Source organism: Acinonyx jubatus, chromosome B4 (assembly GCF_027475565.1).
Source record: "Acinonyx jubatus isolate Ajub_Pintada_27869175 chromosome B4, VMU_Ajub_asm_v1.0, whole genome shotgun sequence".
In the NCBI taxonomy this organism is placed as follows: domain Eukaryota; kingdom Metazoa; phylum Chordata; class Mammalia; order Carnivora; family Felidae; genus Acinonyx; species Acinonyx jubatus.
Window position 1 is genome coordinate 29,892,650 of NC_069387.1, and position 9,061 is coordinate 29,901,710.

Genomic DNA, 9,061 nt, shown 5'->3' on the forward strand with positions numbered 1-9,061 from the left:
AGGGGGTAAGCTGGGCTCAAAAATAAGAAGTAGGTGGTGATGGGGAAAGAGAGTTTCAATAATATGAAACTGAAAAAAACATTAGAGACAATAAAACATGCATATGCTTACTCAAAGATTTATTGGGAGTTTTTGATGTACCAGGCACTGTATATATAACAAAATGCCAAAGGATTCAGTGAAAAAAACATTGGTGACCTCTAATCATCTCCACATTGAGAAAGCAAGAAAGTTTCAGGGGAAACTGAGATCTAGAGAAGGATCTAGGCAGATTTAGATAGATGGTCCTTCTATACCACAGTACTGCAGGGAATACTTACAAGAATATGAAGATCACTAGAGTAAGCACTGGGTTTCAGCTTTAGTTTTACAATTTTGAGCAAGTCTGTAAATTTTGCTGACTCTAGTTTCTAACCCTGAAGGATAAGATGCTTTGTCTTCAAAGTTTAGTGGGGAAGATGTCATTTATGTGAGCTTTTGGGGATTATAATAAAGTATGAACAAGTGGAGGGGTGTCATAGAAGACAGAGAAGCCAACTCTTTCTGGGGGAGATGTCAGAGCAGCTTTACAAATATTTGAGCTCAGCCTTGACCAAGGAGAACAAATTCATAAGGCAAATATAGATGATGAGTAGAAATTTCTGGCAGAGGGCAGAGGAAACAGCATTTATCAAGGCCCTGAAGAAGTCATTCCTTCATCCATTCTTTCAACAAATTAGCGAGAATTTATTATTAATTGCTCATTAGTTCTTATTCATTAGTTATATTAATTTTAGTATTATTATCTAATACTGTTCTAGATACGTTAATACAATAGTACAAGGCATGTCTCTGCCCTCAAAGTATAAAATCTCATGGGAAAGAAAGATAACAGAATCAATAAAAGGTATAATTGTGAAATAATATGATATATTATGGTAAAAGTTTAAATAATAAGTACTATGAGGAAAATATAGCAGGGTATGAGAATAGATAATGAGGGCAAAGGTGGAAAGTATTTTCTTTTTATTTTATTATTATTTTTTTATTTAGTTTTGAGAGAGAAAGAGAGAAAGAGAGTGGGCAAGCAGGGGTTGGGGCAGAGAGAGAGGGAGACACAGAATCTGAAGCAGGCTCCAGGCTCTGGACTGTCAGTTCAAGAACACTGAGCCTGACCTGAGGCTTGAATTCGTGATCATGACCTGAGCCAAAATTGCATGCTCAACCAACTGAGCCACCCAGATGCCGCAAGGTGGAAGGCATTTTAGATTGGGTAATCACAGAGGGCTTCTATGAGAAGGTGACATTGATCTGGGACAAGACAAAGCCAGCCATGAAACGATCTGCAGGAAATTCCAGAAAGAGGGACATCAGCACATGTGAAGACACTAAGATGGTTCTAGGAGGAGCATGCTGAATAAGGGGATGATTAGGTGGAGGTGAAGTCAGAAAGCTAGGCGGGGACCACCTCTTATAGGGTCCTGTAAACATTCTAAGTGTAGAGGCAGCCAATGGAGAGTTTAAATGGATGAATGACAGGACATGATTAACATGCTTAAAAGATTGGAGGGTAGACTGGGTTCCAGAAGACGGGGTAAAAATGAATACAGCAGCCTCTGGGTGGTACAGTCGGTTCAGTGTTCGACTTTGGTTCAGGTCTTGATCTCACGGTTCATGAGTTTGAGCCCCACATTGGGCTCTGCACTGAGAGTTCAGAGCCTGCTTGGGATTCTTGCTCTGTCCTCTCTCTCTGCCCCTCCCCTGATCGCACTTTCTGTCTCTCTCAAAATAAATTAAAATAAAAAAAACTTAAAAAAAGAAGAGAATGAAATCAATTATGACAATGTCTTCTAAATAGTTCAAGTAAGAAATGACTATGACTTCTACTTGAGTATCATTTGTACAAATAGTAAGAAATGGTTGAATTGTTTAAAATATTGTGTTCCATGGAGTCAACTGGATTTACTTGGATGCAGGGATTGAGAAAAGGAAAGAAAGAGAAAGAAAGAAAGAAGAAAGAATAAAAAAGAAAGAAAGAAAGGAAGGAAGATGACTCCCAGATTTTTGGCCCAGAGAAATGGTGGTGTCTTTTAGTAAGACAGGGGAGGCTCAGCATAGAAGATACAGAGAGAGAAGAAAAGTTCTGTTTTGACATGTTACATTTGAGGTGCTTATTAAGCACTTAATCAGAGATGTTAAGTAGGCTTAAAGAAAAGCAGACACGTGCTTTGAACTGTAACTGGTGTGTGCTGGTTGAAGAGTTGCATGTGCGTAGAGAGAGCAAGTCCAGGCTGAAGAGACAGGTAAAGAAGACAGGTGCATGTCACATGAAGATGGACTTTGTCCTGTAGGCAATGAGGGACAAATGTCAGCAGTCTTCAGTTTCTGAACACTCACCCTGACAATAGTATAGATGGCTCCCAGGCTAGCAAGACTGGAAGAAGAGGACTAGTCAATAAATTACCATTATTAATATAAGGTAGAGTCCAGGAAAACCTCCATTAAGGCAGAGATACTGGGAATAGAAAAATATTTTGGACATTTTGGGCTCAAGACACCAGTAGTCCCTATGAAATAGAGACCAAGCTGAAGACAAAGGCTTGGGCTGGTAATGTTGATGCAGAAGTCATCAACATCTGAATAAAAGCTACAGCCACATGAGTAGGTAAGACTGCCTGGATTAACATGCAGAATCAGAAAATAAGCACACCAAGGAGAGATTTTTGGGAATAAGCAATTTCAAAAGCTGATGGAAGATGTGAAGCCTGGGAAGGAGACCGACATGGATAAGAATGTCTCTAAACTGATTGTCTTTGTCAGCTTAGGCACCTAGCACAAAGTACCATAGACTGGGCAGCTTATGAACAACAGAAATTTAATTTTCACATTTCTGGAGGCTGGGAGTCTGAGATCAGGGTGCCAGCACAGTCGAGTTCTGATGAAAACTCTTTTCTGGGTGTCAGACTGCCAACTTCTTGTTATATCCTCACATGGCAGAGAATAGAGAAACGAGGCAAGCTCTGGATGACCCCTATCAGAGCATTAACCCAGTTAATGAGGGTTCCACCTTCATGACCTCATCAAATCTTAATTAGCTCCCAAAGGACCCACCTCTTAATATCATCACATTGGGGGTAGAGTTTTAACATATGATTTTGTGGGGGGACACATTCTTTCATGACAGTAACTATCAGCCCTAATATTCTATAACTAATTCTAATTTAGAGCAGGTCAAGAAATAGATATTGAGGAAGCAAGACAATAAACATATTACAATGCTCAGCCCTGCGCAACTGAAGTCTGTAATTTTGTCCAGAGTCTGTTTAGCTTGAATGTGTCAGCAATCAGATCCTGAATTCTTCATTAGGAGATGCAATACCATGTTGCAGAAGGGAGGGAAAAAGGGAGAGAAGTAGATAAAGGGGGTGAACATATGATGCATCATAAAGCTGGTCTTTACTGTGATTGACTTCTAAGTCCCTCCTTCAAGAATCTACATGGACTGTATCTCAGGACAGTTCATCAGGGGGAGAGAGGGATCATATTTATCACCATCTCCATCTCCCACTAATCAAAGGTTTGGCTCAGGCACATTAACTCTCCCACTCTTTAGGTTTTACATATGTGGCCTCTGGGCAGTATCAACAGAGAAGCTGTTGGCTGGAAAATGAGGCGTACAGTATGGGAATGAGGGAAGGTGAGATTAAGTTGTGCAAAATAGCCCAAAACTGCATAAAAGGATGATTGAAGCTCCATTGAAGGCTAGAACAAGAGACATACAAGAACAAGCTCTGAAATGGTACTTAAGAAGTATCTGATTTAGTGACTAAATATGAAGAGTAGTTAGGTGTTTTGAGGTCTTCTGTTTATTCGGAGGTATTTATTGAGTACTTGATGTTCTTGACACTCTTCTAAGATCTTTGAAATATATTTCCATGGCAATTTTATAAAGTAAGGACTGTTACATGGTCATTTTACAGACAACGAAACCAATGCTTACAGAGTTGAGTACTTTGGCCAAAGTCCTATGGTAATAAGGGACAGATCTAGGACTTGAACCCAGTTCTGTCTAACTCCTAAGCCCTTTCTCATTTCACACTTCATAAGCATCTCACACCAGACTAATTATATTAGAATTTATTGGGAAGGGGCCTATGTGTCAACATTATTTTTAAAAATCCTCCAGCTAGTTCAAATACACATCTAAGGCATAAGTGCCCTATTTAAAAAAAAAAAAAAAAAGTAAAACAAAAATCTTTTTTACCCATGGATTTCAAATATAAGTTGGAATTATATTTTATTTTATTAACGTGAAGGTTTGTTTGATTCAATGTTGACGAGAATAGGGCTTCCATGTAGTGTAGAAAACTAAACAGCAGTCAATGTACAGGAAGCATGTTCATTAAACCCTAACATTCAATACTATGTTGAGATCACATCCTTATGTTTGATAGCACTGTCTTTCATTGCTCTTTTACTGCTTTGTGATCCCCTGAACTGTGTTCCTCCAGCTAAGGATAAAAAAAAAATAGAAATGTCTCTAGATTCTCCCTGCCTGGTAAAATATAAATCTTAGAAAATCAAATTCCAACTTGAGAAATCTGGTTTGGATCAAAGAAACTGAATCATTAATCTGGATCCTTCTCCAAAACTGGAGTCAACCCAAGTCCGGACCATGATATATATGGAAGAGGCCAAATATTTAGAAGGATATTAATTCTTCCTTATTGTTGATGTGTTTGTGCTGACAGAGGAGACAGAGACCAATGGCAGAATACTGAAAGGCTGTATTTGAGTATTTTTAGCTTGATTAAAATAAGGAATGATTTAAAACTATTTTAAACAGCTCTTCTCACAGAATCCTGCAAAGCTTCCAGCCTGATTGCTGGATGGGAGAAGCTTGGCCAAAGATTCTGCATGATGAAGAAGAACCTCTCCCATTCAGACTGAGCCTCCAGCAGTCAGAGATTGCACCCCATCAGTCTAAACAACATTTTTTTTGTGATGGAAACACAGACCACAGATGGGAACTGTCTTTTCGTGTCTTAGATGGGAAACCCCAGCAGTTCTCATGGACTGCTTGAAGACGTTCAGAATCATACTGCAGTTGGCAAAGTGACTATTTCCCTTCTGAGGAACACTCTCAGGTGACAGTCAGCCATCACAGGCAGGTGGTTTTGAATCATGGAATGATGCTAACGTGAACCAAGCTTTCGCCCCTGAAAAAGCCTATTTCCAGGTCTCTCAGGCTGCTTCATTTTCACAGACTGGTGTCCCTGATTCCCATACCGAGAGTGGAGAAGGAAGGAATGGAACTTGGTTAGCTAGGAGCTCTGGACTTGTTACAAAGCTAATCCTGCATTTTTTGCATCGGATTCGTGAGACAGCCTGGACAGATGAGCAATTTTGGTGCTGAAAAGACAGAAACACAATCATTATCCTGCACCCATGTATCTTGCAGGGTAACTTGGACAACACATTCCATTTCAGTGCCTCTGATTGTCTGACTCATTTCTTCTACCCAGGGGAGAAACAAGGACTTCTTAGACAAAGCATTCATAGCCAATAAGCTGGGCCATCCTCCAGATTCTGAGGAGATTTAGTGACAAGCCCAAAAACCTGTTCTTAGATGTAGTTCTTTCACCATGGGCTCTACGTACAGTCTGAGTTTTATTTCAGTGATTTGGCTAATCCAATGCCTTCCATGTAAAAAAAAAAAAAAAAAAAAAGAACAGAAATTATTTGAGAATAAAATCAAACAAAAACAGTGTTCCACCAAGATCTTTCCCTCCCCTGGGACTCACCAGGCACAAATAGCGCCCTGGTGAAAGTCCACAGCATTGTATCAGTGGCAAAACATACTCAAACCTAATTTTAGCCAATATTTTTTAACAGCCTTTGCTTGCTAATAATTATACACGTGCTGAAGCAGAATTCTATAGAAAAGAAAAAACTGGACCTACCCAATCCTGAACCTCATCTTAGAGATAATGCTGTCTCTAACTGCGTCACCCAATTGCCTAGTTACCAAAGGCTTCAGTGTTCACCCTTGGCACACATCAAGTGCTTAACCAGTAATACTTCTCTGGCCACAAATTCATACATTTGGCTTAACAGTGACACAAAAGTGATCCCAAGTGCCACTTTTAATGGATTTTTCTCGTTTATAAATGGACACTCGACCTTATAAGCTTACATGCCAGTTGCCCACATGTATTGTTCTCCCTTCCTTTAAGAATTGAAAGTAAGTTGTTTTTATTTGAGTGAGAGTAGATGACATCCCTTGGGGACAGAAAAATCCAACCAGAACTTGCCTCTGGGTGGCTGAATTGTAAATCGATGGGCACATTAGAAATAATCAGGCGTCCTATGTGCTACACTTAGGGTACAGCGATTAAACCTGAAGATTCATGAATTAGGCTCCAGCATTCAAATCCCAGCCTCACCATTTTATATCTATGGGCAAATTACTTAACCTCTCTAAATCTTAGTTACTTCATTTAAAAAATAATTATGAAATAGTCCCTGCTGTGAGGATTAGGTAAGATAAAATCTGAGTGCTTAGCATCTGTGTGCAGTGAGTGGTAAGTATGGTTCAATAAAAATTAGCTATTATTATCATTTCACTATTATTTACTTAATTTTGAAAGGACACTGCAAGATTCAGTGGCATTTCCAGGACTAAATCAGATTTATAAGAGGAAACTTTTTAATTCTCATTATGACATTTAAGTTTGTTTCTCTGAGAGTTTGGTAAGATCTCCTACTTTTCCAAATACAAAGGAAAATTTTTTATACTCCCCCTCACAAAAGGTAGTTAGAGGGTAAAAAACTGGGGTTCTTTATTCTATCAGAATCTGCCTGGGTGGTGTCAAGAGTGTTGACGTAAAATGAGGGAGCAGGCTCTCCACACTCCCCACTAGTTTGTGTCTCAGGGCTCCTTGACCTGCTGAGGGTTCCCCAGGCTGCAAAGTGGTGCCAGATGATGATGTAGGCAGTTACATTAGCTGTGTTCTCCTGTGTCTGTCCCAGGGTTGTCTGAGGGGGATTGTGAATGTCAGGGCACCGCTATGTTTCACAGTTAATGGATATAGCTAAATAGATGGAGTAAGTGAGCTTAATTGATTTTGCCCAAGTTATGGGTGGGGGTGGGGGTGGGAGAGGGGAAAGAATGGGTTCCCAGAGAACAGTAAGCTTAAGGCTATCAAAAAGAGATAAGAAACTAAAATATTTTCATTGCTTACTAAACAAGACCTCAGCTAGGACCCCTTCTCAAAAAGCAATGAAACAAGATTAGAGGAAGGCCAAAGGATAGATCTTACCAAAGATAAATGAGTTCTTAGACATGGTATATTTGAAATGTTTGGGTCTTTCTTGGCAAGAGACACGCTCTCATCTTGCTGTTGTCTCCTTCTCCTCTACAGTTCTCATTTATTACACCCGGAGCTAATCTGTTTTGCCAGGATACTCCCCTAAAACATTTTACCCCTTTCCATTTCTTCTCTTTCTTTAAACCACAGGTATGTGATAGAAATTTTATTCCTGAAAGTAATTGATTTATTTGTGCTGACATCATTAAATGTCACAACAAGAATTTGACTTCGTGTCCAAGATTATTAAAAATACATACTTCTTATCCTTAAAAATAGGAAACCACGTTTCTCTTTCAGAAAAGGAACTCACCCAAAAGACTTGGGTTCTGTTAGAAATTCTCAGCATATGATCTGGAGGATCATCTAGAGTCTGTTATTTTCTTTCACCATAACATTCCCATAGTAAGCACATTAAAATCAGAATTGCTCAATATGTAAGACAGAAACCATGCAAATTTGATTCGCACTATTAGTGTTTCAGTGGATCGAGCAAACATCTGTACCAAAATCTTTTCCTGCTTTTAAAAATAAATAAATAAATAATGAAACTAAAAACACTCATTTGTTTATGTCTTTACATCTTAAAGAAAATGAATTAATGGCTTTTAAACCCTTTGCACTAAAAAAGGAAAGTGCTTCCAGCTTGACAACTTAAATGATAAGTTACAGCCCAATGTGTTTTGAAATAGACCTAACATAAATCTATCTTCAATAGGGAGTTCTAATTGGAAGCCACACTGACCCTTCACTCTGGTGGTGCCGCCACACAGCTCGCAATAATAAAGACTGACAAATTGTCGTAACTGGATGTAGACTTAGAATATACTGCCCTCATGGCCTTAGCCACACCAAGTTCAGGAAGGAGACACAACCTTTCCGAGTGTAGAGAAGACTACAAAGGTCCACTTTAAGCTGCTGGACTGGGACCCCCTCCTGGACACAGTTGTCTCATTGGAGGGAAGGCAGGGCTGTGGAGGGGGCAAAGCCTGTCTAAGCAGTGGGGAGCCCAAGGAAGCACCTCCAAAATTAAAAGCATCTGAAATTAAAATGGAGGAGGAGAAGGAAGGCAAGAAAAGAAACAGTCTTCTCTCATGGAGAATTCTGTCCATTTGTGGCCTGCTTGGGAATTAACTTATAGAATTTTCTTGGGCTTCTCAGGTTGGTGTGGGAGGGGTTGCAAATCTCATCCAGAGCTCTGATGATTTTTTTTCTGAGGAAAAGCAAACCAGAAAACAAGGAGAGTCTCTGGTTTAGTATGTGCTGTTGAGCAGAGATTGTGATATTGAGACCATTCCAGGAAAGGAAGTTTTAAGGCCAAAATTAAAATAGCACATTTGTTCCTTGCAATTTGAGTTCAGAATCCCCCAAGGCTCCTTCCCTGGGAAGCCTTATTTTTCATTTGAGAGATGTTGTGCACCATATGGATTTTTTTTTTTTTTTTTGGTTTACATATTGCATTTGCCAAGAATGTCTTATGAGACACAGCACCTCATTTTCCATCGGGGGTCCCAAGAGATAGCAGATACCTTCAAAGCTCTCTCTATTTGCTTGGTAAATGTAAACATGCAGAATAAAACAACACTATTTAGCAAATAAAATGATACTCCCATAACTTTTAAGCTGTGCAAATCATAATTACAGCAATCTCAATAATTATTATCACTTAATTTTCAAAGAGCACCAACCTTCATTTAGACACAAACTAAAAT